This window comes from Canis lupus, chromosome 31 (genome assembly GCF_011100685.1).
Source record: "Canis lupus familiaris isolate Mischka breed German Shepherd chromosome 31, alternate assembly UU_Cfam_GSD_1.0, whole genome shotgun sequence".
Taxonomy (NCBI): Eukaryota; Metazoa; Chordata; class Mammalia; order Carnivora; family Canidae; genus Canis; species Canis lupus.
This window is the reverse complement of record NC_049252.1, coordinates 15263629-15290100: the sequence shown is the minus strand read 5'-3', so window position 1 is coordinate 15290100 and position 26472 is coordinate 15263629.

The following is a 26472-nucleotide window of genomic DNA, read 5'->3' as shown; positions in this document are numbered from 1 at the left end:
GACCTTGAAGTGCTATTAGGATATGATAGTATTTATTCTCAACAGATATTCTTCATCCAGTCCTGATATATTTAGAAAGCAGGAATCATGTCATCCTATTTGAGAGACAATTGTAGACATGACACTACATTATGCTGGACTTTCAGAATGGTTATTTGATGGTGGCAATTCAAATTATCATAGCAATGAAATTTATCATACAAAAGTAGTAGGTATTCCAAGAGCAGTTGATAAAGTACTGCCTGTCAGCATTTACTCAAATCATTATTGTTAACTTTATTAATAGAACTTTTAAGTCTTTTCAGTATTGACCTGTGGCAGCAACAATCACTGTTTGTTTTCTGTCTTTTTATTAGAGAGTGTACTCTGCACTCAAACAAATAGTGGTACAAATAGTTGTGGATCAAAATGACTGAAGAGGAATAACCTTGTGTTTTCAATTAGTTTGACCTTTCAAAAATATTTTTAAATACCCTGCTCGTAGAGGATTTGGCCTTTGTCATTATCCAAGGACTTTGTGTTATTTGAAGATTTAGCTCATTAATAAAATTAATGGTATGTTATGCAGTGAGGGAAAATAATAATTTTATGTGGTTTACATTGTGTGGATTAGGGCTAACTGTAAATTCTTTGTATATCACTCGTACACAGATGTTTTATAAAATGAATTGAAACTGCATGCATAATTTCCAGGCAATAAACCTGCACATCTTTGTGGTAAAGCAATATTAATGTATCAATTTCTTATGCCAAGGATAAGGAGCCAAAAATAAATTTTTTAAAAACCAATCATTTCTAGAATGATAATCAATATTTGCCCACATTTACTTAATTGTTATCTAAAACAAGATGAGTTCAAGATCTATTAGTTGTTGAAGCCATTGCATATTGTTTCTCTTTTTTCTTAAGTAGTTAAGCATTCACAAAACATCTATCTGGTTTTCAGAGTAGCCACACACACACACACACACACACACACACACACACAAGATTTGACTCAACTGATGACTTTAATCAGTTCTCAAGAGTATATTAGGGGTGATGGAACTCTACTTCTGATCTGCCTCAGACTCCAAGTCTCTTGAAAAGGAATAACACATGCTGTTTTTAATACTTTATGGAGACAAAAAAAAAAGTCAGCATTTAATGAACACATCAACTAAAGATTTTGTTTTTGAATCAAAGAGAAAAGCTACACCACTAATGAAAATTACAAAATTGTTGACTGATTTGTTTTTGTTGTAAACAAATTGTAGAGTAACAGAAAGGTTAATATGAAAAAAAGCAGCCTTAAGATGGTGTTTACTCACCATGATATCATAAAATAACAAATGATTATTCTTTGAGAGCAGAAAGCAATCAGTCAGTGGAAAATTATGTGACTGTTGTGAAAGATTCTCAATTGTACTTTTAAGCTTAAGGCCTAAGATAATGAAAATGTTTCCTAGGATTAACAAACCTTGCTAAGGTGAACTTTATGAAGTTGATGGTGGAAGAAAAGCAGATACATTTTCTCCCCGAAGGCACTCCCTCACTAAAAATAAAAGGTTTTATGAATTTAAAACACTTTGAATGCTATTTACTATTTTTTTCAGTTTTCTATAAAAGAAAAACCATAGGTATAATATACTTGTATATATGTATATAAGTATATATATACAAGTATATATGTCTACACACATTTATATACATACATGTATATATGTACACATATTTGAATCTTTTCCCTAAGTGTGATAGTTTTTCAGATATTATACCTGAAAATACATCATATATATATGAGTAGAACCAAGAGTTTCTAAATGAACATTCCTAATTCTAATTGTTTCCAATGAGACTTGAGCCGTTTCATATTGAGAAAGGCAATTAGCCTACTACTCAGTACTCTCTATATCTTTTATTGTGATCCTGATAGAGCTAATTTAGTGCTGACAGTTCTAAAAGAGTTCCTAGCTTAACTTGTTCTTCAAATCTCCTGATAACTCATTAGTGAGCTTTCTTGATTATCTAGACCCCAAATTGCAGAAAGTATCACTTCCTTCAAGGGAAACCAGTTTTTTGTTTGTTCATTTTATTTTTAATTTAGTTTAGCTTTTGTTTTGTTTTTGTGTGTAATGATATTTTATATCCCCATGATATTCTATTTTATAGGTTTATTTTAATAGGTTTGTAAGTTTAAAAACATAATAGTATCCATCAGAAATAATTTTTAAATTTTCAAAAACTCAACTTTGAAATGATTAGTAGTAATTCAAATAAGTAAACATTCAAGAGTTTCAGATGAGAAGAAAGAAAAATAACATATGGTACATGCAATATCGGCCTAAGAATTGGATATTAAAGTACCATTATTGAAAAATACCAATTTAAGGATTGGAAAGGCACAAATTTTTAACATGGTAAAATGGAGAAAACATAACCCACAGATCCAGAGTGAAGAGTAAGAATTTGAATGCCATTAACTTTTATAAGGAGTTCTTTCACTGAATTGTTTAATTTTCTTCAATAAAATGGAGAAAGCCCCATAACTTTATTATGATTCTGTCAGAAAATATTGAATCAACTATAATACCATGACTGATTTCTTGAATGGAAGATTTTAACATAATTTAGACATGGTTACCATAATTCTATATAACTGTCTTGCTTGATTTGAAAAACAAAAAATTGAAATTACTTGGGAGTGTTCATTCAGTATTATTTTGAATAAAGAAAAACATATAAAACAGTCTATTAGAAAGTAATGTCAAAAGTTACTGGGATTTTTACAATTTTTTAAAACAGCTTTTGTTAATAGATTTTGCTCATCTTCCTACATAATACCTCCATCAAGATGTGTTCATCTGTGCTGTTGAAATTCTAACAAAAATTTAAGTACCAGTTTTGGGTGATAATCAGTAATAAACTTTTTATCAAACCAATAGGAACCTGGCATTAAGCAGAAAATAATTAATGGGTTCTATAACTAATTTATGTGTGGATAATTTGTGTCCCAGGTGTACATTGGTGGATCATAAATCAAATGTCATACATTATGTGTGATCTAATTTTTTTTTTTGAAATGTACTTAGATCCTTTAAATTGGAACCATAACAGATGACAGCAGTGTAAAACATTGAAGAAGGTAAAGAATGGTAAATCACTCTTCTAGGTTGCAATTGAATAAAAATTTTATCATAATAAACACAGTAACATTAATAATAATACTTGTCTTTACATACTCTGAGACTCTAGAGAAACTTGAGTCATTGAGGTAATGTGATAATATCCTCTAGTGATAATCCCTATATTCTGATACATCCACATACTCTTCTCGGGAACAAGGGCACACAGTTCAAAATGACGTTGATTCTAAGGTGCAGGAAACTCTTTTGTGAGTTTGCAGCTAATAGTCTGCTGAACTAACTGCAATTTGAATAAGATTGGCTTAGAGGATGGTCAATTGATTGATATGGAAATCATATTCTGAACTTGTTTTAGAATTTTCTTTAAACAAATACACCATTCAATGGGTTCACAGAACCCATGGTATAATAAAGTAACAGATAAAAACACCAGTGTAGTATGTATGTAAATGAATGCAGTTGTTTTTAATTCTACGTTTTTTTTTTTTCTTTTTAAAAAAAGCCACACAGACTGGCATATCTACTGTGAATCAATGAGGCATAACTAAATTTCTGAATTTCTCAGGGAGAGAGATGGTTTGGGTAATGAACTATAAAAGTATATATAATTGAGCTATTGGCAGTATGTAATGTTTTAGCATAATGTAGAAATCTTCATCGTGCTACAGGTAAATGGGAAGATTCTTTTCAATATCTGAGCAGTAAAAATTTGGCTATCCAAATTTGTAGACAATAAAATAGATAGGATTTTTTTAACTTATTTTTCTTTGGTTTTGAGCCAAAATGCTAGAAGATGAAAGAATTTAACAAATAAATGTATTGAAAATAAAAAGAAGAGCAGTGGAGATTATAAATTTGCCAACCCAGCAAAAAATACTGGTAATAGAAGGAAGTCAACAATTAACCAAAAATAGAAAAAGAAAATTGTTGTCCACTTACTTCAGGAAAGTTCAGTTCAGAACATTCTATAAATATATTTGATTGGGGGGGGGGGGGGGTGGTGAGGAATGGTTCAGCCAATTGACCTGAGATTTAGGAGCCCTAGAAATGCTTCTAAACAAATTCTAGAAACCCTAATTTTAGATTAAACACTAAAGCAAGGATAAAATACTTCTAATTTACAATGCATAATGTATTTGCTATTGACTTCTATATATATGAAATAGCTTGTTTACATCATTCAAAAGAGTATGGTAATCATTTAAACCACATTGTTTGCTAGTAGATTAGTGTGGGCTCCAGTAATGAGAATGTATGTTTGTTAATCAACAGAATTCAATGCATTGATCACATCTAAAGTAACCAATTCTCTCGGGGCAGGTGGCGGGGGTAGCTAGGTATCTTTATGTGACTTGAAAACATTAGAAAATACATAGAAAATATTTTTCTGCTCTACATCGAAGCATAGGCTCTCCCAGACCTTATCAATCTGTGGGTTTTGATGGGGGCAGTGGCAGGGAAACATGAGTGTTATCTAGTTCTATCTGTGGGGCAGATGTATTTTGGTTGAATCAGACACTGCTCCTGATACCATTAGTCCCTTAGTCTCTACAGATCACTACATCAATCTCCTGTCTCCCTCTGAAACAATTTACATGTAAGTGTTCCTGCTTTCCTTTCTGCAGAGTTTATTCTATTAGAACTTCTCCAGTCTATCAGACATATCTGTGAATATCTGAAACTGACTCTAAACAAAGTTCTAATTCCTTCCTATGAGGTTTCTGGACCCCATTTAAATAGGTTATTGACAAAATAAGAGTTTGTGTGATGTCAAACATTCCTTGAAAATTACTGAAGACTATGGCTTCCAGGACACAGAAAATCTTTAAGAAGGTAGAGGACATAGTTTCAGAATAGGTAAGAATCAAACCATTATCTCTGATTCAACCAGAATACTTCTCATACGTTTTTATTAATTCTTTCAACATTTTTGTAACTTGATAAGTGTGAATCAAGAATATTAATATTAGTCTATTACCAGGCCCTTTTAAATTTCCCTAAATAGATAAAATTATACCTAGAAATACACTTTCTTTCTTGCACTAATTGTAACTTTACCAATTAAAGTCTGGATGGTAATATCTAGATAAAGCATTATTGATAATTTATAATTAGAGAGATGTGAAGCTAGATAAAAATTCTGGAAGGACTTCCAGGGAAGATGGCAGAGGAAGAGCATCCTGGGCTCATCTTACCCCATAGATACAACTAAATAACACCCATGTCAGGGCAAATAAACCAGAAAATGACCTGAAGACTGGCAGAACACAACCTCCACAGCTAAATGTAGAAAAGAAGCCACATCTAAGAGGGTAGGAAGGGTGGAGACACAGTTGGGAGCCAAACTGCCCTGCCCTTAAAGAAATAGTACAACAAGCAGACATGTTTGAGATACGGCACAGAAGCAGCAGTTTGAGAAATGCCTAGGATATATGGGAAGGAGATTTGTTTAGTAATCTCAGAGCATGTGCTGGAGGGGCAGGGATCTTTGGGATGCTTCTCCAAGAACAAACAAGCTGGCAGTCACCATTTCCCTCATCTGCTTCCCAGCTTAAACACACAGACACTCGTGGAAACTAGTGCAGCACAACACTCCAGTAGCTTGCTAAAAGTAACCCCCACCCCATATTCTTCCATGAACATGCCCCTGCATCCAAGCCTGGGAAGTTTTCCTAGTGGCTGCAGGTCTCCTTCAACAGCAGATCTTGCTGGCACCACAGGCTGCACAACAATATTCTCCCGCAGTTTTGCTTCTCCAGAAACCCTTGGCTGAAGCCTACCCAAAGCAGTGTCATAAGCCTGGCAGCATGCAAGCAGCCCTGACAGGGACCAGCACTTCCAAAGTGACTCCTGCCCTAGAGAGAGGAGGAGAAAACCACACACACCAGTGTTACTACAACCCCAACAGTGGGCTAAGGGCAGACATCAGGTATGACAATAAGCCCCTTCCACCAATGAAAGCTTCTCAGTGGACAGCACAAGGAGAGCATCCTGAAGTTTGGTGCTATAACATCTCTGGCAAAAGCCTGGTCTGCTTCAACTCAAGGCCAAGGTGGTCCCAGACTGACCCAGTAACAGTACAGGTACCAAACCATTCCCAAAACAGGCACAGAGAGTTATTGCAGATGATTAGACTGAAAAGAAATGTGGCTCAGCAACATATGGGCACTCGCAACACACATAAGAGACACTCCTGAAACACCAGGTTCTGGTGAACAGAGTATATTGCATTATAGGGCACTACAAGACCTCTTCTTCATAAGGCCACTGCATAGCTGACTTCCCTAACACACAGATACATGCATAGAGTTAGAAAAAATCAGGAGACTAAGGAATATGTCTGAAATGAAAGAACAGGACAAAATCACAGCAAGGCACCTAAACAAAATGGAGATAAATAATATGCCTGATCAAGAATTGAAAATAATGGTCCATGAAGATACTCACTGGACTTTAGAAAAGAGTGGAGTACTTCAACAAAACCTTCAATAAAGAGATAAAAAACAAAACAAAACAAAACAAAACAAAAAAACATAAAATGAGAACCAATCAGAGATAAAGATCTTAATAGCTGAAATTAAAAATGCACTATGGAGAATAAACAGTAGACTAGAGGAAGGAGAAAAATGGATCAATGACCTTCAGGAAAGAGTAATGGAAAGCAATCAAGATGAATAAGAGAGGGGCACTTGGGTGGCTCAGTGGTTGAGCATCTTCAGGTCAGTTCATGATCCTGGGACCCTTCAAGGAGTCTGCCTCTCCCTCTGCCTGTGTCTGTGCATCTCTCTCTCTCTCTCTCTCTCTCTCTGTATGTGTCTCTTGAATAAATAAATAAAATCTTAAAAATATATTTTAGGAGAGAGAAAAACAAATAATAAAAAGTGGAAATAGATTAAGAGAACTCAGAGGTGCCATCAAGCATAATAAATTCACATTATAAGGTTCCCACAAGGAAAAGAGAAAGAAAAGGGGCAGAAAATTTACTTGAAGAAATAATAGCTGAAAACTTCCCACATCTAAGGAAAGAGTTATCCAGATCCAGGAGGCAAAGAGAGCTTCCAAGAAAATCAGCACAAGGAGTTCCACACGAAAACACAGAGTAATTAAAATGGCAAAAAGATATGCTAAAGAGAGAACTCCAAAAGCAGCAAAAGAGGGCAGCCCAAGTGGCTCAGCAGTTTAGCGCCACCTTCAGCCCAGGGTGTGATCCTGGAGACCCGGGATCAAGTCCCACATCGGGCTCCCTGCATGGAGCCTGCTTCTCCCTCTGTCTGTGTCTCTGCTTGTGTGTGTGTGTGTGTGTGTGTGTGTGTCTCAAGAATAAATAAATAAAATATATTTTTTTAAAAAAGCAGCAAAAGAAAAGGAAACTCCATAAAGCTATCAGCTGATTTTTCAGCAAATCTTTGCTGGCCAGAGGGGATAGATGCTATATCCAAAGTGCTAAAAGTTAAAACAAAAAACAAAAAAACCTGCAGGGAAAAACAGTCTGTCCAACAAGGCTGTCATTCAGAATATAAAGAGAAATAAAGTTTCTTACACAAATAAAATTTAAAAGGATGTATCACCACTATTTCAGCCTTATAAGAAATGTTAAAGGAGACTGAGTGGAAAGGAAATACCATAAGCAGGGGTAAGAAAAGTAGGAAGCACAAAAGTAGTAAAATCAAGTATATCTGTAAAAATCACTAAAAATCATTCGAGGGACCCACAAAATAAAAGGATGAAAATATGATACCATATACCTAAAATGTGGTGGGGAAAGGAGCAACAATCAACTTAATATAGACTGCTAGATACATAGGATGTTGTATATAAACCTAATGGCAACCACAATTCTAAAACCAGTAATAGATGTACAAAGAATAAAGAGATAATAATCCAAGTATATCACTAAAGAAAGCCAGCAAACTGTGAGAGAAGGGAGCAAGAGAAGAAAGAAACAAAGAACTACAAAAACAATCATAAAACAAATAACAAAATGGCATAAATACATACTTGTCAATAATTACTTTGAATGTAAATAGACTAAATGCTCCAATCAAAAGACATAGGGTGATGGAGTTTACAAAAAATTAAGACCCATCTATATGCTGCCTATAGGAGATTCATTTCAGACCTAAAGACACATGCATATTGAAAGCAAAGGGATGTACAAACATTTATCATACAAATGGAAGTAAAAACAGAGCTAAAGTAGCAATAATTACATCAGACAAAATATGCTTTAAAACTGTAGCAAGAGACAAAGAAGTACACTGCATAATCATAAATAGAAAAATCCAATAAGAGGAGAAAACAATTGTGAAGAGTATGCACCTGACATGGGAGCACCCAAATACATAAAACAGTTAATAACAAACATTAAGGAACTAACTGATGGCAATACAATAGTGGTAGGGGACTTTAACATTCCATTTACATCAATGGACAGATCATCCAAATAGAAAATCAATAAGGGAACAGTGGCTTTGAATGACACAGTGGACCAGATGAATCTAGTAGATATATTCAGAACATTCCATCCTTAAACAGCAAAATATAGATTCTTAAGTGCATGTGGAACATTCACCAGAAAAGATCACTTATTAGGTCACAAGACAAGTCTCAACAAATTTTAAAAGATTACTCATACCATTATCTTTTCTGACCAAAACACTATGGAACTAGAAGTCAACCACAAGAAAAAAATCTGAAAAGAACACAAATACATGAAGCATAATTAGCATGCTACTAAACAATAATTGAGTCAACCAAGAAGTCAAAGAGAAAAAATACATGAAGATAAACAAAAATGAAAACACAATGGTCCAAATCTTTGGAATTCAGCAAAAGCTATACTAAGGGGGAAGTTTACAGCCTACCTCAAGAAACAAGAAAAATCTCAAATAAACAACCTAACCTTACACCCAAAGAGGCTACAAATGGAACAAATAAAACCCAAAACAAGCAGAAGGAAGGAAATAGGAAATAAGAAAGATCAGAGCAGAAATAAATGATATAGAAACTTAAAAAAATCAATGAAACCAGGACCTGATTCTGGTTGAAAAGATCAACAAAATTGATGAACCTCTAGCCATATTCATCAAGAAAAAAAATAGAGATAAGACTCAGATAAACAAAATCAGAAATGATAAAAAAAAAAAGGCTCTCAACAAAGTAGACATAGAGGAACTATACCTCAGCACAATAACAGCCATATATGACACACTCAAAACTATCATTATATTCAACTGAGAGTTTTTTCCCTAAGATCAGAAATAAAACAAGAATGTCAATTCTCCTTGTTTTTCTTCAACATAGTACTAGAAGTCCTAGCCACAGCAATCAGATAAGAAAAAGAAATGAAAGGCATCCAAATTAAGAGAGAAGCAAAACTTTCACTATTTGCTGATGACATAGTCCTACATATAGAAAACTTGACAGACTCCACCAAAAACCACTAGAACTGATAATGAATTAAGGAAGATCACAGGATACAAAATTAATATACAGAAATCCATTGTATTTTTATACACTAATCATGAAGCACACAAAGAGAAATTAAGAAAAAAATCCTGGGCAGCCACGGTGGCCCAGTGGTTTAGCACTGCCTTCAGCCCAGGATGTGATCCTGGAGATCTGAGATTGAATCCCATGTCAGGATCCCTGCGTGGAGCCTGCTTCTCCCTCTGTCTGTGTCTCTGCCTCTCTCTCTCTGTGTCTGTCATGAATAAATAAATAAAATCTTAAAAGAAAAAAAAGAAAAGAAAAATCCCAGGGTGTCTGGGTGATTAAGTTGATTAAGTGGCCAGCTCTTGATTTCAGCTCGGGTTATGATCCCAGGACCATGAGATTGAGCCCATTGATTGGCTCTTGGGGTCTGAACTCAAATCATGCTCTCTCTTTCTCTCTCTCTCTCTAAAAAATACTCTTTAAAAAATAAAAAGTAAAAAGAAAAACATTTATAAAAAATAATACAATCCTATTTACAGTTGCAACAAATATAACAAAACACTTAAAAATAATTCTAACCAAGGAGGTGAAACACCTATACTCTGAAATCTATGAAACACTGATGAGAGAAATTAGAGACAAAACAAACAAACAGAAAAACATTTTATGTTCATGGATTAGAGTAACAAATATTGTTAAAATATCTATATTACCCAAAGTAATCTACACATTTCATGCATTCCCTATCAAAATACCAAGAGCACTAAACAAATAGAACTAAACAAACAATCCCAAAACTTGTATGGAACCACAAAAGACCCCCCAAAAACAAAGAAACATTGAAAAAGAACTAGTGGTATCACAATCCTAGATTTCAAGATATTCTACAAAACTATAGTAACCAAAACAGTATAGCACTGGCACGAAAATAGACACACTGATCAATGGCACACAATGGAGAGCTGAGAAATAAACCCACAATAATATGGGCAATTAAACTTTAACAAAGGAAGCAAGAATATGTAATGGGAAAAAGACCATCTCTTCAATAAATGGTGTTAGGAAAACTAGACAACTTCATGCATCAGACTTTAGATCTTACACCATACACAAAAATAAACTCAAAATGAATTAAAAACCTAAATATGAGATCTGAAACCATAAAAATTTTAGAAGAGAAGACAGGCAGTAATTTCTTTGACTTCAACCCCAGCGACATTTTTCTAGAATTGTCTCCTAAGGAAAAAAACAAAAAACAAAAAACAAAAACAAAAGTAAGCTATTAGGATTACACCAAAATAAAAAAAAAAAACTTCTACACAGCAAAGGAAATAATCAACAAAACTAAAAAACAATCTACCGAATAGGAGAAGATATTTGCAAATGATATATCTGATAAAGGGTCAGTATCCAAAATACATAAAGAATTTGTACAAATCAACACCAAAAAACCCCAAATAATTGAATTTTAAAACGGGCAGAAGTTATGAACAGATACTTCTCCCAAAAAGTCATACAAAAGTCCAAACAACACATGGAAAGATGCTCAACATAATTCACCATCAGGTAACTGTACATCAAAACCATAGCCTGTCAGAATGGCTAAAAAAAAAAAAAAAAGAAAAAAAAAAGAAAGAAACAATAAGTGTTGGTGAGGCTGTGGAACAAAAGGAACCCTTGTACCCTCGTACAACATTGGTGTGAATGAAAACTGGTGCAGTAACTGAAGAAAACAGTAAAAACTTACCTCAAAAATTTAAAATTAGAATTACCATATGATCCACTAATTCCGCTACTACATGTTTACCCAAAGAATTTGAAAACACTAATTCAAAAAATATAAGCACCCCTATGTTTATTGCAGCATCATTACAATAGCCAAATTATGGAAGAGCCCAAGTATCCATGGATAGATAAATAGATAAAAAGGATAGTTAGGAAAAAAAATATAGGTAGCTGGGTAAATAGATGATACATATAAATATAGATAGATGATAGATAGATATATAGATAGATGATAGATGATAGATAGATAGATGATAGATAGATAATAGGTAGGTTTTAATTTACACACACACACACACTCTCACACATACACACATAATGGAATATTAGTCATAAAAAAGAATTAAATCGGGGATCCCTGGGTGGCGCAGCAGTTTGGCGCCTGCCTTTGGCCCAGGGCGCGATCCTGGAGACCCGGGATCAAATCCCACGTCGGGCTCCCAGTGCATGGAGCCTGCTTCTCCCTCTGCCTGTGTCTCTGCCTCTCTCTCTCTCTCTCTGTGTGACTATCATAAATTAAAAAAAAAAAAAAAAAAAAATTAAAAAAAAAAAAAAAAAGAATTAAATCTTCCCATTTGCAACAACATGCATGGAGCTACAGAGTATAATGTCTAGTGAAATAAGTCAGTCAGAGAAACACAAATGTCATATAATTTCATTCATATGTGGAATTTAAGAAACAAAACAAATGTTGAATATCCCACCAAAACAAATGTCTCATGAAATAGTATTGACTTTCTCCATTACACATAACTGCTTACTAGAATTAAACAAAATTAAGGTGTAGAGTATATATTTGGTTATTATGAATACATAAGTGATATTTAAACCCATGTAGAAGAAAATATTGCCTTGTTTGTCATATGACTTTTTATCATCTGATCTCATCTAACTTACTCTTCCAGTCTCATTTCTATCTATGAATGCCAGGAGTTCTCTTTGATTAACAGAATCAAAATTCAATGAAACTTATTTGGTGTAAATACTCCATATGACATATGATTATCTCTTTATCATGAAATGTGTTCCAAAATCCTCTTTTACGGCATTTTATAATACTGTATTATATATTTGTTTACATGTGCTTACATCTGCTAGATAGTGAGGTCCCTGAGAACAAGAAACATATATTTTTCACCAGTGTAGTTTCAGAATTTTAGTAAAGCCTGGGACAAAGGCTATAATTAGCTAATGTCTATTGAAGATTTTTTTATCCTTTTTTTGTCTACATCAGTAATTTATGACCAGAGATTTTTTATATGGTGTTAAACAGATTTTGTTCTCAAAACAATTTGCTAGGTATAGAATTATTTAAATGATACTTTTAAGGGAATATGCAAAGAAGGAATGGGAGAGAAAAATCTAAAAATTAAAAAGTATATATTTCTCCTTTCATACTTCCAATATTTCTTAAAGTAAAAGGCACATACCTCTGAAACTACTTTCTAAAAGTGTCAAATGACATGGAATAGAAAATTGTATAATCATCTAGTAACTACTATGGCAAAGTAGACTAATTAAAGGAACAAAATGTTTTAATTATTTATATGTGGGATTTTAATGCTCAAAATTACATAAAGTTAAAGCATAAGTAAAGTATAAAAGCATTTAATATTATTTTGTGTCAGCAAGTTACTTACTGAATGTTCTACTTTGAAAACTATTTATGCAAAATCCATATTTAACACATTAATGAAATAAAAGATATGGAAGTAGTAATAAAAATCAATAATTATTTATTGTGCTAAGATCAGTGACCAGGAAATAGATAGATATATTAAAGTCTTATCTAATGCTGCACATAATTCCAGTAATTGTTTTGAATATCTAATTTAAAATTGTTAATGGGTGGTATAAATAAAATACATCCTAATCATTATCAATCTAGTACAATATATTATTGTTCTTTCCATTTGTTATTTTTACTTGTTAGAACTGTGTTATTTAGCATTTTACTTAAAGCAGTTTCATGTTTATAGAGGATTGTACAGAGAATTACATAATGTGCAGGTCTTCTGCTTCAAAAACCATGACTGTTGGTAACTACAAAAGCTAGATAAAAAAAGAAAAAGAAAAACAGATAAATTTTTAAAATCTGGGTGAAACCATTGAAGATACATGGGCTTAAGGGAGGAGACACAAGCTCCCAGAAAGAAAAGAATCCCATAGATGTCAGACCCATGTTCTTGGTTCTCCACATGAGGGCATTTTCCAATCCAAAAGCTATAGGTGATAGGATAAGAAGCTGAACAGAAATATTGGAAAACTTATAGTCCTGGACAGATTAAAAACTGCAGCTGAGGATCTTCCAAAGATGAAGGATGCTGACAAGTAACACACGCTTTCAACTATGCATAAACCCTAGGAATAAGTTGAACAGAGTATAGATTAATAAATACAAGAAGCAAAATCCAGATAAATAGCTAGTGATATCATCTCACTCTGACAGACTAAAACAAAACATTCTTCATGAAGAAAGATATTATCATACAAGGTATTAAATATATTTATAGTTTTTATGCAAAATATCTCTTATTCAATGAAAAACTAATGGAGTAAACATAAGAATTGTCCAAAAGCAGCAGAAAAAAGGAAACCAGGAATATAAACAGACCTCTATGAGATGCTATACAGAAGGCATTTTTATAGACATTAAAATAACTCTTACATGTATATGCAAGAAAGTAACATAAACGTGAATTTTGACAGAGAAATGGAATCTTTAAAAAATCTTCATTGAAAAGTGAAATAAGTGAATTTTAAAAACTCATGGATGATTTTAAAAGATTTGACAGAGTTTAAAAGATTTCAAAATAGAGGGAATAAAAGCCTTGAGATAAATGATAAAAACAGAGAAAAATAAAGCACATGGATACGTGGAAAATAATGAAGCAGTCTATCATACTAGCAATTGCATTCCCAGAAGAGAAGAAAGAGACAGGGTAGAAGTAATGTTGAACAAAGAATGGCAAAAATTTTCTCAAGACTGAAAAAAGGAGTGCCTGGGTGGCTCAGGCAATTGATTAAGCATCTGCCTTCTGCTCAGGTCATGACCTCAGGGTCCTGGGAAGGAGGCCCACTTAAGGCTCCCTGCTCCCTTTTTCCCCTCTGCTTCTGTGCCTCTACCCCTCTCTCCACTAATGCTCGCATCCTCTTTATGTCAAATAAATAAAATCTTTAAAAAAATAACTATAAAAAGGTATCTAGCCAAAGTTTAAAGAGCGATTAAATTACAAAGAAAAAATATGAATAAACCTTCAACTGGGCATAATATATATATTACTGTAAAAATGAAAGATAGTGTAAACCTACTGAAAGCATCCAGAGCAAATATGCATATTACATACAAATTAAAAATGTAAGCTAAAGTCAGATTGACAGGTACATTCTGAGAGACAGAGAGAGAGAGGGGAGGGAGAGACAGAGAAAGAGAAAGAGAGAAAGAGGAAAGAAAGAAAGAAAAAGAAAGAAAGAAAGAAAGAAAGAAAGAAAGAAAGAAAGAAAGAAAGAAAGAAAGAAAGAGAAAGAAAAGAAAGAAAGATAGAAAGAAAGACAGGCAGGGAGGAAGGAACAAATGAAATAACGAACAGGCCCAATAACTTGAAAAATATCTTGAAAGTGCTAAAAGGAAAATAATTGACACCCTGGATTTATACGTATTGTAACAATAATTTCAAAATAAAGATCAAATATAGCTACATCTCACAAATGAAAAGAAATAAGTGATCGGCAGCAGGCTGATGCTAAAGGAAATACTAACCTGACTTCTTCAGGCAGTAGGATAGTATCTTGCTGAGAATAGTATGGTTGTCCATGATCACCAAAGGTCTTTGGATGAACACATGAAGAAATAGGGAGCCACATTAGTGATCTGGGGTGTGTGAATTAAAAACACAACTGGACAATCATATACACAAAAGAAGAGATAAAACATTACATATATATATATATAAACCATATGTATAAATATCTAATATTTTATATAAGCATAAATAGATGCTTGATAGATGATAGGTTGATAGATGATAGATACATAGATAGATGATGGAGAGATCATAGATGATAGATGATAGGTGATATAGCTATATGGTGTATTGGCAATAATGTGGAACAAATAACTTTCAAACACTGCTAGAAAATTTGTTGCAAACTATTTTGAAAGTATCTAACAAAACTGAACATACTCTAAATCTAAAAATTGTACTCAATACAAATTCTTGCATACAATTACAAAAACATGTGAAATATGTTCAATACACATTATTCATAATGGCCTCAAACTGAAGACAAGCTAAATATTCACCAACAGAGTATCTAGTGATTGCCATGAACCAATTACTGCTTTATGCAAAATATAAGTAAATGACACAAAGAAAATGTAGTATTATACAAACAAGAAATGAATAATATATATTTTTTATTCCATATGTATAAAGTTTAAAAGAAGCAATACTGATCTGTGGTGATAAAATCCAAGAGAGTGGCTAACTTTGGGAGGTAGGGAGAAACTGGTAGTGGGGTTTGGTAGGTTGGTAAGAAATTTTGTGACCTGAATAGAAATTACAAGACTGAGCTCACTTTTTAAAAATCTATCAAGCTAAAACAAAGCATATCAGAGGGTACATGGGTGAAATAGGTGAAGAGGATTAACAGTACACCTATGATGAGCACAAAGTAATGATATATTATAGAATTATTGAATCTCTATATTGTACACCTGAAACTAGTAAAACACTGCTTGTTAACTCTACTGGAATTAAAATTTAAAACCTAATTTAAAAAATAAAGTAAAAAATAAAACAAAAATTTATCAGGCTGTAGATTTTTTTTAATTTTTTAGTCTTTCTGCATGTATTTTATTCTTTAGTGGAAAGTCTTAATAATACAAGTGTAGTTTTTATAGAAGAAGCTTCTGATCTCCTACTGCCCTAAATATGGGTTGCTTTTAAAATCAAATATATGTCCATTTCTTTCTAACAATATTTTAAGGTATCCTTCATTAGGCAAGTCTTCCAAAAGTAACATAATACTTTGACCTATATGAAGAAGCTAATATTTCTTTTTCCTACTATAAAATTGAGTAGGAATGGGATGCATTTTCTATGATGTTGATTGTCTATCAAGACTAATTGCATATTGTAGAATTTTGGGATAGTTATAAGAATCATGTATTTTTAAATGTATATGTAACCACATACTACTGAAGCTTATTTGACTGAGATCTGAAGAAGCAACCTGAGAAATATTTCATTTCTAAGAAAAAATAAATTCATATCCTTTTTGCTCTGCTTAAGCGGTTAAATGAAATCATAAGGGTAGATTCATCTGAAAATTATAACTCTTTCTTCAGCAAGTAATACAGTTAGAATAAACAAACACAAAGGAGTGAATTCAAAAAAACCAATACAAAAAAAAAACAATGCAATTACTAATAGGATATCTGTCGTATGCAACAGAACATAATGATGAGCATTCATCATTGCTATTCTCTAAATAAAAATGCATGTGCACATAAGGCAGTGTGAATTACAGGCTGCTATGGAACCCCAAAGACATTGGGAGCACAGGGCATATGATTTCTAGATATAAGATAAAAAGCTTTTCCAGGAGTGTTTACATTTTAGTTGGATTTTAAGAGAATAGATTTTAAGTAGGAGAAATAATAGCACTCACCATATCTTAGAGAAAATAGCTCAACATATTTCTTTAAATAAGCAAAAATAAAAAATGTTCTCAAGTTTGCATTATGATACATGCTTTTTACCATTTAGAAAGGAACTTGCACATTTAAATGTAGCCATTATTTTTATTTATTAAATGCAAATGATTTTAGATGTAAATTATGCATTCACTAAATATTAATCACAAACTTTGGTAACAATCTATGTATTCAGATTCAGAAGTACTCCTTTTTGCTAAAAGTGTTTAATCATTCAATCATAAAACTTAGATTATTTTATAACCAGGTATAATCTGATCAACAATGTACTCTATTGGTTAAGATGATGTTATCTGTTGTAACAAATTAAATATGTATATTGAATATAAATAAATATGTACAAATTATATGTATAAAATAGATATTATATACATAGGCTCAAATATGATAAAACTGTTTATTATTTCCTCACAATAAGTCAAAAAGCCTAGGTCCTTATTAACTAGTGTGTTTTCTCTAAGATTTTTGTTTGTCTGTTTTGTTTTGTTTGCAGGGGGAAGGGACCTAGGCTGCTTCTGTAGTTTTCTTCAATGTGTGAATGCCAAAATTTCTCCAGTATCATTGATATCAAGGTTAGAAGGAGGGAAAAAAGTCAGAAGATCATGCATAGAAGGTTCATGCATGTAAGTTCAGTTACATGGCCACATCTCACTGTAAGGATAGCTAGGGAATACAGTATAGCTCTTTGCCCTTTCTAAGGAAAAAAGCAATTTGGTAATTAGTTAGCCAGTTTACATAGTAGTGAATTACATTTATTCATCCTCTTAAGCAAATGCATTGAGTAGCTACAGTTGTCATAAGCATTGGGCTAGGTACATAAATTATGCAAAACAACTATGAACCACAATGCTTGGGGTCTAATACCTTATAATCTAATTGAGGAAGAAAATGCATAAAAAGTTAGATAAGGCATTATACAACAATAAGTTTTGTTTTATTTTTGTTGTGAGAAAGAACAGATCCGTAGGACTCAGGGAAGAGGGGCAGAGGGAGAGAGAATCTTTTTTTTTTTTTTTTTAATTTATTTTTTATTGGTGTTCAATTTACTAACATACAGAATAACACCCAGTGCCCGTCACCCATTCACTCCCACCCCCCCGCCCTCCTCCCCTTCCACCACCCCTAGTTCGTTTCCCAGAGTTAGCAGTCTTTACATTCTGTCTCCCTTTCTGATATTTCCCACACATTTCTTCTCCCTTCCCTTATATTTTTATCAAACGTTTAAAGAAGAAATCATACCTATTCTCCTAAAGCTGTTTGGAAAGATAGAAAGAGATGGAGTACTTCCAAATTCGTTCTATGAAGCCAGCATCACCTTAATTCCAAAACCAGACAAAGACCCCACCAAAAAGGAGAATTACAGGCCAATATCCCTGATGAACATGGATGCAAAAATTCTCAACAAGATACTGGCCAATAGGATCCAACAGTACATTAAGAAAATTATTCACCATGACCAAGTAGGATTTATCCCTGGGACACAAGGCTGGTTCAACACTCGTAAAACAATCAATGTGATTCATCATATCAGCAAGAGAAAAACCAAGAACCATATGATCCTCTCATTGGATGCAGGGAGAGAGAATCTTAAGCAGGCACCACGCCCAGCATGGAGGCCAACATGGGGCTCAATCTCATGACCCTGAAATCATGACCTGAGTTGAAATTAAGATTTGGATGCTTAACCGACTGAGATTTCCAGGCACCCTCATATTTTGTTTTTCAATTAAATGTAATCAGGATTTTACATTTTCAAAGAAAGAAGGCCAATCATTAGAAGTGGTTTATAATCATAAACATGATGTGTCCCAGGATCAATAGGAGCAAACACATTTGAAGAATAGTGATATTTTGCTATAGAAGACTAGTTAGGTGAAGAGATTGATTTTGAATGTCATTTTGAGGTATATAAAATTGGCTCTACAAGCAAGGGAAAACATAAGGATTATTGAGCAGTAAAGTAGTACAAAGAAGAATGCAATTTAGAACAGATTGAGAAATAAGAAATAGGAAGGTACAGTGATCTGGATGTATCCTCTTCAAATTCATGTGTTGAAAGTCTAATACCCAAGACAATGGCAATAGAAGGTAAGGCTTTGGGAGGTGTTCAGGTCGTGATGTCAGAGCCCTCATAAACGGGATTAGCACCTTCACAAAAATGGCTCCAGAGGGATCCCTTGCTCCTTCCACCATGTAAGGACACAGTGAGAATTCTGCAGCCAGGAAGAGGGCCACCACCCAACCATGCTGGTAATTTGGTCTCAAACTTCCAGTTTGCAAACCTGTGGGAAATGAAGTTCTGTGGTTTATAAACCACCAAGTTTGTGGCATTGTTTTATAGAAGCCTGAGTGGACCGAGCTAGAACAGTAACCTGATACAAAGACGATAGTGATTTAGAACAAATTGAGAAATAGGAAGGAGAGTGACTTTAATAAAAAAATGGTAATTACTGCCAGTTGCTGAGATAGTCTGAGGACTTTGCCTTATGGCCATAAAAGAAGTCTAGGTGAAAGGTGATTTGTAAAGGAAAATGTATTTGAAAAGAAAACTAACAATATTTTAAAAACTTAAAAGGAAATATTATTCTATTAATAGGAATATAAGATATATGAATTTTATAATATATATATACATATATATATACATAATATTTGACATCAGGTATAAAGGAGATCTGTGAGTGCCCTCTTAAGTGCATCATTAGTATTGGCTTGTGTCCAGCTTGAAAAGTACTAGCTGCTTTACAAGGGTAAACAATCACAGAGCTAGGCAAATTAGAAAGTATAAACGATAGGTTAAATATAAGCCAGAAGAATCCACACTGCCTATCAAAACTTCAGTTTGCGTTAGTATAGAGTTCAAAGAGCAATCAAGAGCTTGATTATTTCATTGGATTCAAAACGTAAGGTTCAAAATGGATAAATTATTTGTGCTTTGACATCTTTTATGTTACTCAGAAAAAAAAATGATCACTTTTGATGATAAACTAAGGACTTCCCCCATTTATCCTTATAGATATTTAATAGATAGAAAAACTGTGACATATTATCACTCTAGATATCGGGGGTAAGAAGTGAAAATACAAACAAAGCTTCCCAGTCTATTGATGGAAATTTTTAGTGTGATGATATGATGAATGATGAATACTTTTAGTATGAGATAAAATAAATTAATAAACAAGAAAATACTATGTAGTGATAGATGCTGTCAAAAAAAAAGATACGGCTCTAATAGAGAATGATGGTTGGAGGTGGGTGCAACTTAGGTGGTTGGCAAGAAACACCTCTCTGAGGAGGTGGTATTTAAACTAAAATCTGAATGAATAGATAGGACCAGCTTAACAAAGATCTAGAGCAAAATAACAGTAATTAATAATAATAATAAATATTCAAATTATAATGAAGGACAAATAAACATATAAGTAAAAACACAATAAAAGACCCTGTGGCAAAAATGATCAGTTTCCTGGAGGAAAAGAAAGAAGACCAGAAAGACTGGAGCAAAGTAGACCAGAGCATTTGTGCAGAGCCCTGAGGGTTGGGTTTCACTCTGCAGAGATAGAAGCCTTTAAGCAAGAGAATAACTTGATCTGGTTTATATTTTTAAGAGGTCTCTGAAGAAGAATTATAAAGGGACGAGTAAAAGCAAAGGACCCAGATAGATTATTGTAGTCCAAGCAAGTGATGATGAAGATTTATATTAGAATAATAACAAAGAATGTAGACAGTTATAAATTTGTTTTAATATATTGTCAGAGGCAGAATGTGTCATTTGAATTAGGCTAGTTCTGTCTCAGTTTAACCAACACCCAGCAAGTTTCTTTTCCAAAAGAGATCCAGCTTACTCCTTTAGTTATGCAATAACTGACCTACCAACCTGTTCTTTGCATTCAGTCGTAATGCATTAATTCTGTAGAATACATTTAAATATTGTTTTTTTCCGAGAAAGACAACTACAACTACCTAATTTTTATATCTTGCTCCATAGATATGTAAATGTAGTTGCCACAAATTAAAATGGTGTAAATATGTAAATATAATTATGGTGATCACTTGAAGGCATCATCTTTACCTATATAAACATTTGATGGCAGCTGAAGAATGGATTAATGCATTCCCCAAACATTTCTTATTGGATTTTTTGATAGCTTATTAAATTAGAAATGATTTAATAGATGCGGTAAACATAAGGAAGTATATACTTGCACTAGTACAGACCTAAGTTCTGATTATCTGTATTACTATTTCCCAGCTAAGCTGTATCACACTCAAGGCACCATCTGCCATCAGAATAACTTGACCCTCAGTCTCTCTTATATATCCAGAGAGAACTTTGGTAGAGGGGATCTCATGGCATTGGCGTGTGACAATCTAAGATGCTTTCTATATATCTTATTTCTTATGTGGTATGACTATGACTATATACTGATAATGCTTCACATGCTTTTTCTCCTAAGACTTCGTATTCCTTCAAGGCATGGTAGGTGCAATGCCTGTGTTGCACCTATCATTCAGAATACAACATCTGCAACTATAGAAACACAGTGATTCTTTCTAACCCTTAGTGTCAAAGTAGGACACAGATTTTGCAGTTAAGCCAGTCAGACTTGGACTGGAAAGAAAGAAAAATGGGAGAATGATACCAATGAAGAATCATGCAGATATGAGGAAGATTGCTTGAAATTTCTCAAAACGCTAATTTGTAAATATTGCAATTCTTGAACATCTTTTGCAGGGTGTCTCACTATACTTCTATACACATAATTTTAACCTAAGAATATTTTAAATAAATATTTCATCTTGGTTAGTAACTCAAAAAGCCAGGTTATTATATCAATCACATATAATTCTAAATATGAATACACAGTAACTATTATTCTTGACCCTCCTAGAGAAGAACATAAACACTCTTTAAATACTGAATAGAATAAAAATTAAGAAAAACACTCTGTAAAGTGATAGTAGAGGAAATGTCACATGAGAAAGTTCACCAAAAATTTGTTAGGTTATTAAAACTTTGGAAATAGCACAGTCTAAACTCAAAAACTATTTCCCTCCAAGATTTATACACCACCTTTAAGTCTGGAAATAATATTAAATCAGGTTGATCACATCCCAGGATATTTCTGGAACCATCCACTACCTTGGAACCAAAATAAAACTTAGGAAAGCAATCAGTAAGTTTGTGCCGCAACAGATATGTGTGAAATATAGATATTCTGCAACCTTAATATCCCTTGTATGAATTTTGCTGATGGAATTTATTGAGTTGAGATTTCAGCATGTTATGTGTTTTCTAACAATGATTATTCTAAATAATTTAACACATGTTAAACAATTTATCAAACCGAGCTCATATTTCTCTATCAATTTCACATTTATAAATGTTTACGTGTATATAGGTACATTTAAAAGGACAGAACATACTTCACTTCTTGAAATATTATTCAACAGATAAAGCAGTAATTCCCAAGGAAAAAATAGCCATTATTTGGTTCATATTAACATTAACACGCATTAACATTTCTTTAATAATTTGAGCTCATGATTGACTGTCATGTCAATTTTATACTAGCTGAACTGAACCATTATATGTCCTTTGATGAATGATTGATATTCTAAAATCTTTCAGTCTCATTTTTACACTAAAAATTACTTAAAACTACTACAGAGATCATTTAAATGTTATAAATATCTTTAAAATGATACAGTGTCTGAAACATGGCACATAATATATCTATTATATTCAGTATAAGGTTATGCATTTTTATGATACTCAATTAATTTTAAAATAACTACCATTGTGCACTTAAAAGTAAGTCACACCATAAAGAAACAAAAAGAACAGACCAAATATATCTTTCTTTGAAATATAGAAAAATATTATATACCATGCTTTTCTTTTAGCCTTATCTTGATTGTACAATTTTGTTATCTAGAAAAGAAAGATGTCTGATAGACAAAAATTTTAATTTTTTAAGATGTTTTTATTTCTGAGTGTCAGATTTACCATTCATGTGAAAGCTTTCTTTTCATATATTTTTGTGCTTTGTAAAATTCCTAACAATGGAATTGACATATTTTGAATCACACACATACACCAAAGAAGATCCAAACAAGAATTATAATATGGCAATAATTTAGGTGTTTAGGAACAAATCATAAGAACATTATTGAAGAATGAAGTTACCCTCTAGTTATAGTAAAAAGCTGCCCAGATGAGTCGTACGGTTATGAGAAAACTTGATGATTTTCCTATGATTAGGGTCTTTTGGTTAGAATAAAAATAGGAATTCATTAATGCTTAAAGCTTTCCAGAGAAATGCTATTGTTAGCAGCATGTACATTCCTGCCAAGATGCCCATGGTGTGAGTCATCTTGTATAATGACTGATATATTACTTTGGCAGTCAGACATCATCCACCCTGAAAATGGAAGTACTGAAGTCCTTGGCAGTGACAGCTGTGTTTCTGTATAGTATACAGTGAAGTTGAATGGTATGATTCAGACAATGAGAAACAGACCTAATCAATGTTAGGATCCTTTTCTTTATGATATAGGCTTTCAGGTTTTGTAGAATGAGGCTCAACACAAAAATACATTCTTGAAATATGCATTATCATTCCACTTGTTTAAAAATGGTAGGCAGAAAACTAATTAAATAATGTATTGGTAACAGAAAAGATTTAACCTAATGTGACTAATTGTCCCTTTGTAGAGATGCAAAGCCCTTATAAAACCATTACGTTCTACTTTAAAACTAAAAATGCTGAAGAGGAAAAAATAATAAAAATGAAATAGAAAAGGATAAGTTCAATGTAACTAATATATACTATATAAATCTTTCAAGTTATGTGGGAAATTAACAATAGCCTTTGTGGATGGAGGAGATGATATAGATTTGAAGCTCTTCTCAGAGATGGGGTATAACACAAGATTTTTCAATTTTAAGTATCAATTGAAATTATTTTTGTCATTTGTATATATTCATATTTCAAAATCTGAAAAGAGCTTATGAAAACACTGATAACAAAAACTTATAAACTCAAATAATTATTGATTCCAAATAAAATATTGCAAACAATCGAGACAAATATCAGAAAAAGTAAAGTAAGAATATACTAAAAATGTGGGTTTCATCTGAGTCAAAATGGAAAGCTTTTACTAAAAGTTGGCATTTTCCTTCAACACCAATTCCACAACTCAATATTTTTCTTGTGATATGAATTGGCTTTGGCAATAGACCAGCTACACACACACACACACACACACACACACACACACACACACAAAGAAAGCCAGTAAGAAATTTGAGGTTAGCAAGAACACTAGTTTAATATTCACTCTTACAGAATCTGTGTATTTACTTTCTTCATAGAGGTTTTAGAGACATTTTACTGATTTTTTCCTTATAAATAATTATATGAAAGTGAAATTAAATCCCATGATAAGATATATGTAAATGATATAAAGTTTAGAGAATTTAAACAGATGGGTTTGAAATACTCCTTCTACAAAAGTATTCTGATAATTAAATTAAACTGAAAGAAACAGTCATTTAAAGAGAAGAATCCAGATCTTTAAGAGAATGGCTTCAAACTAGAAATCAGCACATTTCATACAGAATGCAATGCATTTGTTGAGTGCCTATGAGTGAACTATTCACTTGTTTTCTTCTTCAATTATGTGCTGTGGAATGGAGTAAACACTTTCTTCCTCCTTTCTTCTCACAATGCTTTATTTAGGGCGGTGATTCTGAAAGCTTCCCCAGCACCAGAATCACCTATTTGGACTTATTAAAAGACTGATTTCTGGCTACCGCACCCAGAGATTCTGAGTCAGTAGGTCTTGGTGGGCTCATCTTTCTAACAAGTTCTCAGATGTCAGTGATGCTCTTGATCCAAGAGCCACCTTTAAGAGCCATCACTCTAAAATAATAATTAACACTCCAGGTAGGATAGAAATTAAAAAAGAAAACAGTTGAGGAGGGGCTATTTCAAAAGAAGAAGAAGAAGAAGAAGAAGAAGAAGAAGAAGAAGAAGAAGAAGACGACGACGACGACGGCAACTGGAACAGATCCCAATAGTCATTGGTAGAACAATGTTGAGCAAAAAAAAAAAAAGAAAATGCAGTATTGGAATATAATCCAAATCCAAAGTAGAAAATAAATTTTGATGAGTTTATACTAATATGAATGATTGAATAAGTAAATAGGAGAAAATAGGCAAAACTGTGAAGAATTTTTTTTAAGATTTTATTTATTTATTCATGGCAGCAACACAGGCAGAGGGAGAAGTAGGCTCCATGCAGGGAGCCTGATGTGGGACTTGATACCAGGTCTCCAGGATCACACCCTGGACAGAAGGCAGCGCTAAACTGCTGGGCCACCGGGGCTGCCCACCTGTGAAGAATTTTAAATAATGTATGTAGATATTCTCCCATCAAGAAGCTGAAGCATAACTTCCCACCCTCAAGTATGGGTTGCATGTAGTGACTTCCTTTCAAAGAGTGCAGCATGAATAAGAGGAAAGAGGGGGGAAAAAAAAAGAAGGAAAGAGGAATAGTTTTGCAGTGAAGAAACCTGCCAGACACTATCTAGCCAAGCGATCAACATTAACACCATGTCAATATGATGTCATATTGACAGTTTGTATCCTTAATATAATGTGGTGAAAATGACATTTTACTCCTGTGATCTTCGCCCAAAAAAACTCATAACCCCACTCTAATCATGAGGAAGAAAATAAGACAAATGTCAATTGAGGGAGATTCTAAAAATACCTGAATCCTCAAAGCTGTCAAGGTCGAGCTGTCATCCAAAACAAGAAAGCCTAAGAAACTGTCATAACTAAGAACTTAAGGAGAAATGAAGGCTAAATATAAATGTGGTATCTTGAATAAGATTCTAGAGCATAAAAGGGACATTAGGTTAGAACTAAGGAAATCTGAATAAAATATTAATTAATGGCAATGCATCCCTAATGATTAATTATGACAAATGTACCATAGTGATGTTAACATATAAACAATAGGGAAAACTTGATGTGAGATATATGGAATCTATGCTATCTTCACAAATTTTCTCTAAAGCTCAAACTGTTATGATATAAAGTTTGTTACAAAAAGGGGCACCTGGGTTGCTCAGTCAGTTAAGTGCCCAATTCTTGATTTCTTTTCAGGTCATGATCTCAGGGTCATAGGATCAAGCCCCTATGTTAGGCTCCTCGCTGGGTGGGGTTTCTGGCTGGGATTCCCTCTCTCCCTCTCCCTCTGCCCCTCCTTTTTTCTCTCTCTCTCCCTCTCTGTCTCTCTGTCTCTCTCTCTCAAATGAATAAATAAATCTTTTTTTAAAAAAGTTTGTTACGAAAAAAAAAGAGTACTGATGATGAAAATGGTGAAGCAATTGGG